General features: G+C 51.1%; 1 non-coding gene across 1 annotated transcript; it reads left to right on the top strand.

The window, feature by feature from the left end:
• Positions 1-5,626: 5,626 nt before the first annotated feature.
• Positions 5,627-5,810, top strand: LOC142589164 (U2 spliceosomal RNA). Its single transcript, XR_012829846.1, has one exon. It is a non-coding gene; the product is annotated as a U2 spliceosomal RNA (small nuclear RNA).
• The last annotated feature ends 639 nt before the right edge of the window (positions 5,811-6,449 follow it).

Below are 6,449 nucleotides of genomic sequence, written 5' to 3'. Positions count from 1 at the left end.
TTTGCGGATTGTTCTCGGTCACGATGGCCTTGAGTGTGCGCTCGCATTGCGTGAGCGAGTGACAGTGGGGCCACCAGGTGGTAGCGATCGAACGTTGCGATTGCGGTTCCCAGTTTTGTTCACGCTCCTCTCACTGCTTGTGGGAAAGGCACTCTCATGGGTTTAGTCCAAGGAGTTTTTATTGCGAAAGCAATACTGCTCGCACTTTCGGCCCATCGGTGGTCGTGGCGCCTCCTTATGGTGGATCCACACGACGGACGAAATCCGTCTTTTTCGCGACGGACGGCGCATCACGTGACCACGCGTCACCGATTTGTGCCGTCCGCACGTCGTCCGCGACCCCCACGGACGGAAAATGCCGAGCTATTTTTCGCATCCGGATTTTGGGGGTCGAATGCTGCGGATTTAGCCTAGTAGCTCTACAGTCTGGCAACAAGCGCGGCTTTGGGATCTTTAACAGCTTCATCGCTGCTGACGCGCGACTCGCACTAGAGCGACTGAAATGAACCTGAACGACGGGGCAACTTTGTTATTCTTACATCTCGTGGAGCAGTTCCCCGCGTTGTGGGACATCACTTTCACCGATTACGCGGACACGAGATCGTAACAAGACCTCTTTCGATGAAACAAGCGGCCGTCATTATCCGATTCAGACAAAACAACAGCCATTGCGGCCCCCCCCCCCGTCGTTCCCTTTCGGTCTTCATTTTCATTCAGAGTAAAGAACATATATGACAAAATATTTGTTTCACCGATGGCGCCATCTAGAATGAGTAGAAACAAGCAATCATATTAACTTACGGTCACTGAGATCCGCCCGGGCCGCCGCAACATCTTCGAGGCCATGTTCAGCCAATACAGCCACTCGTTAAGCCTACACGCCGTGAATCTGAGTATCTCTTTCGGAAACGGTGCCCACTCATGACGAATACATTGCTGTCGAAGCTTCTGGACACAAATTTAAACCAAATACAAGCCTCAGTTTGAAAGTTACGGGCCACACAGCGGACGAAGACTACTTGACAGGTTCGAGGCGGACGGCAGTCGCTTCGGGCGGCGCCGCCATCTTTATTTTTCCGGCGCGGTCGTCTGCTCAGTCCGTCCGTCGTGTGGATGCGCTTCGCAGCCGGACGGGCGGCGGAATAAGCGTCCGCGGCACAGATTTGCGCGGAGCCGTCCGTCGTGTGGATGCACCATTAAGCGCGGGCTACATGGAACGAATTGTCACGGCGAACGCGGCGCGGCGAACAGGGGCGCGGCGGCAAGACGTCGAAGATGCGCTGCCTAGCAATACATGAGGCGAACAGCGGGCGGACGCCGCCGCGAGTTCGCCGTGTTGGCGCCAGTGTTATCAGACTCAGCATACGCGTTGTGGTAAACAATGAAACAAATATAAGCGCTTTTTAAGGTGGCTTAAACCGCTTTTATAACTGAAAAATACACCAACACTAGCGCAGGCACCAACGTGGTTGCAGAAGACGAGAAAAGGCCGCGCGCGAAAGACCAGCATGCCTAGCGACCGGAACTGGCGCCTCCTGATTGGCTGTTGTCCACCGCTGCGCGCTCGACGCTTCCGGCGGCCCGACGAAAATATTTGGACAGACAGATCGGCGGCGGCCGTCAAATTTTTGGACGCCGGCCGTCGGGCGTTCGCCGCCCAAGGAAGTTCGTCGCTCGGACGCCGGTTATTCGCTCCATGTATTCCGGGCTTTACACAGCTGCGCGTCACGTGACCGCGTGACGTCACGCCAGACCGAGAGACGGGGCCCCAGCTCGCGGCATCGATGGTGGAGGCGAAGCCTTGCGGCCGCTGCTGCGGCGCTACCGAGAGAGGGCGCTCGCTGGTGTGACGTCACGCCAGACCGATAGACGGGGCCCCAGCTCGCGGCATCAACCAAGGCGCAGCCAAGGGTATTGCTGTCGCAATCTTCCAGGCTTAACCAAGCTAAGCCTTCAGCCAATTTCTTTTTTCTTCAACCTGTGTGGTTATTATTGCACGCGAACGTTATTTGCTATCGCCGCTTGTTTCCACTTGGAAAGGGGATGCTATTATTCCATGCCTTCGGTGAGATTTATTTTCTCTATTTAAATATCGCTTAGACAGACAGACAGACAGACAGACAGAGAACTTTAATTACAAGGTCCTGAGAAGCTTTGCCCTAGGGTAGAGCTGCGGGCCTAACCTTGTTTCTATTTCGGATTCATTACATGACGGTGCCCTTATATGCGTGCCGGACAATGTGTGATTATGAAAGAAGAAAAATAAAATGTTCCCTGTGGATGAAACGTCTTCGCATAAATCATACGGAGCTCCAATCCTTACATTACATTGTGTGAAGCTGAGGATGAATCCAGCTGAGCAAACGAAGAGGAAAAGGAAAACAGTAGCCAGCTGTTGCAAACCCAGGTAACGGTTCAAAGCAAGAGTAGTAATGGGAGTTGCACCAAGTTATACGCGCGCTTTTATCTGTGTTTGGTTGGCTGTAACATGGGCGGTTATAGGCTATTACGAAAAGTGCGTCGAAAGGTGCATTACGCAATAGCTTTGCGATATTTAAGATGCGCGCGTATTAAAGCATCAGCTGTGCAGGGCCCTTCCATCTATATTCGCTTTAATATTTCTGCTATGATGTTTTGCGTACAAATATGTGAGCTTTTTTTTTCTCTTTCTCTCTCTCTAAATGTCACGTTGTAGTGGCGTGGAGCAACCACGGTAGCACAGCACAAGTCACGAAGCCAACTGTTCATTGGACAAACCTGTGCCCAGCAAAACAAGTAACACTCATAACAATGATAGCGGCTAGCACACTCGTCGATCGACGACATCTGACCTGCGGATCAGATGCGTCGGCTATTTACGCATCGCCCACTGAACCTTCCAGCGAAGCCGCTGATGCTCCCGTAAGTTCTTGAATGTGCACCACGATTCGCGTCGCGAACTCAGTCTGATTACACAAAGCTCGGAGAAAGATATGTAGCCAACGGATAGAACCCGCGCTAACATTCGAGAAGCTTCCGATACAGATAGGAGCGTCTTGCGCTAAGCGATTATAAATTTAACATTTATTAGCTGGGGAAATGCGGTCACCGAAGAAAGACGAAAAAGTACAGCCGCCTTCGGTATATTTCGGAGCGCGGAAAGTGAGAATAAGTTAAATTTTCTCGCGACTTCAGCACACAGTGGGAAACGTATGTCAGGAACGCGGTGATTCTACGGAGAAGCATAAACTCTACCTTCCGGTTGAAGGACCTGTACGCGTTCGCTGCGATGAAATTTAGATTTTATTCGGGTTCCGTGTTCCAAAACTTTCGAGGGAACGGGGACGCGCGTCAATATGTATTAATGTATCTTTCCGTACAAGTATCTTTCGTTGAATTTGTTCAAAAGCTGTACGGTGGTGTAACATTTATCTATTTATTTATTCAAAATACGTTACCTGCAGGCCTTCAAAGGGCATTGGGTAGGGGGCTTCACAAAATGTAACAAGGTTTAGACAGCTTACAGTTATATAAATAGTTATACGAATAGAACAATGAAACAGTTATATCAATAATAATATAAAGAGAACATTGTTAATAATAAACAAGTGCACGGAAGATCAAACATGAAAGGTAACAAATTGCTATATATGTGTGCATGCATACGTGCCACCATGTAATGGAACATGAGACTTCGTCAGGCTGCTATGACAGCTTTTTTGCCCAGGAGTCCCTCCGGTATGTTAATTGGTAAAAAAAATTCACAAGCGATTAGGTTACTCCCTAATGCGAATTTTGAGCGCAGCTGTTTAGGAGTTTTAAATGCCCGATGTATTGTGGGAAATAATTTGACTCTGAACGACAAATTCCTCACGGCGGCGGCGCAGCTTGTTTAACAGCAACGGCAGACGAAGTTCACTAGGGTTGAGGATTGGGCGAGTTGGTATTGCATTCTAGATCTGGTACAGCGCAACATACAAAGGAAGAAACAAGCCGAGCCGGCCAGATAAAGGAACAGAGCGCCAGTCGTTCAGTCACTCAGTCAGTCGAACAGAGCGTCAGTCTGTTCCCTTATCTGGCTGTTGGGCTGTACCAGTTCTAGAAGGCAGACGAAGCATTTCCACCAGTTGCTTCGCTCACTGTTCAGAAAGAAAGCGTAAAGACGCGAACGCGGGGCGCGCGTGGAGCGCATTCTCTGGCGGCGGCCTGCGCAGCCGCCGCTAGAAAATGCACATGCACTGCGCATGCGCAGTGGGTCCATAGGCCGCGCCAGCGCTTTCTTTCAGTGCTCGCCGCATGCCTGGTCGCCACCGGCACTCCGCTTTCCTCCTCACCCGTTTTTTATATCCTCCTCCTCCGCTTTCATCCTCGCGCTCTCTTGGCTATCGCAGTCTTTCGTCTGCCGCTGCGCTCCGCGTTCGCTTGCATCCTTCGCTGGGCTTGTTCGCTCGGTTACGAGCGACAAAGCCGACACTCGCTGCAGAAACGGGCGCGTATGAGAGGTGCGCTGTATCACATTGATTTCGTTTCAACGGAATCAAAATCCTGTTCTGTGAAGTTCCGCACTGGGCCCTTCTTCCCGGAACCGCCACTTTGGCACCATCTGTGCCTCCTGCATCACGTGGTACATGCACACGGTGTCGCCAGCAGGGAAAGGGACGTCTAAAGAACAGCACGATATCACTTTAGCCTGTTTAAGTATTATTTCCAAACTATATTCTCAATTATTTCTCGGAAGTGGCTTGACGAATAACAAAGAAAACGAATGGCGAACTCCCACGTAGCTAAATTTCGCGCCGAAACAACAGCTTTGCTTTTCTCAGGGTGACGTCACTAATGTCAATACATCTTCTATTCTGGTGGTTTTTGACGCCAGGGAAGCTTTGGGAGCTTGCTAGGTTGCCTCTTTGAATCTTCAAAAGCGCAATGTCTTCCTTTCTTTAGTACGATGGCGTTATTTACCTACCGTCACACACTTAGGCGCGGCATATCTATCTGACCTAGAAACGATGACCGCGTAAATAAAAGAAAAATCAGTGCCATACCACTCTGTGAAGGTGGAGGACCAGCGAAGCTGCGTATGTGGGTCCCTTAATGGGGAACTGTCTGTTGCCGTGCGTCAAACGTCGTATGCACATAAATGAAAGGCAAGGTGCGGCTAGTCGCTCTTTCCCGATGTTCAGCCTCGGAAGATGAAAAGGCACCGAGGGTATACATACTCACGTATCGTTGCGAAACGGGGCACGATACATTTTACTAACGAATCCCGGCACCTAGAACACACGCGCACCTCACCGCACTCCAAGGGCACACACTGCTTCACCATAGCGATGGCGATTGTGCGTTGGTCGACGTCGCGCAGTGCAGTAATGGTTGTGGGGTCACTCGAAAACCACAAGTGGTCACACCAAACACAGATCACAGAAAATTGTTCCCTTACAAACTCCCTCTGAAACCTGGCCGTTGCTGCGGTGAAACGTTCCAAGTTTGCGTGATCAAGGCCACCGTGGACGGTTTGTATTTCTTTACGCCTCACGATCCTGGCGGGCAGCATGCTCACGGGACCGCCACCACGGGAGAGCGGAAGGAAAGGAAAGGAGATAAGCAAGCGCTTGGAACGCCGACAGAGAGAGGGCGGTGCGAACGTACACGTGGCCGACGCGGGTCAAAGTGTAGTGTCTGTTCTTATCAGATTAATATCTGATACAGGTTGTGTTTGGACCTACGATATTAAACTTACTTTTGCAAGTTGGCGGAGCGCTTAAGGCCTGCTTCACCTTCGCCGCGGGTTGGCCCGATGTCGCACAATCTTCGATATCGGCCCACGTATGGGGAGAAATGCTATATCTACAAGGCTCGATAGACGCACGCAATTTTCCAGAATCCAGCCATATACAGCTTCGCTGTAAAAAGAAGTCAACCCCTGTGCGGATTCGAACCCGCCGTTGCAGCACGGTGAGCAAGTAACCGTTCTCGGCGACATGCCAACAGTGAAACAAAGGGGCGCAGGCGCTCGCACAGGTAAGAAGACAGCGCATGAGCGGCCTTCGCCTGGAGAGGGTATCACTTGATGTCGAAAAGGAATCAACGTTCAGAAACGAGCAGTGCGTTTGTCTGCAAAAGCGGGTGAAGTTAGATGGAACGTGGTTATAACGGTGGGACTTGAGGACAGGACACAGAAAGCACACAGGAGATCGGCGACTGTCCTGTGGACATTCTTTCTGCGTCCTGTCCTCAAATCGCGCCGTTATAACTATGTTCCATCAAGCCAGCAACCGGCTAGCCTATCTAAGTCTGTTAATCGGGCGAAGCTAAGTGAACCTAAACCATCACGCTCCGCTCGATCGGCTGTGCCGCGGAGCCAGTTCTCTAGCTTCCGTTGCTGGCACGAACGTCGTGCGCACACACGGTTTGGCGTTCGCGCTGGGCAGCTGCGTACATGCGACACCGTGGTGCACACACACTACGGT

Source organism: Dermacentor variabilis, chromosome 7 (genome assembly GCF_050947875.1).
Source record: "Dermacentor variabilis isolate Ectoservices chromosome 7, ASM5094787v1, whole genome shotgun sequence".
Classification (NCBI taxonomy): Eukaryota; Metazoa; Arthropoda; class Arachnida; order Ixodida; family Ixodidae; genus Dermacentor; species Dermacentor variabilis.
Note: the sequence above shows the minus strand (reverse complement) of the source record. Positions and strands in the feature narration are given on the sequence as shown.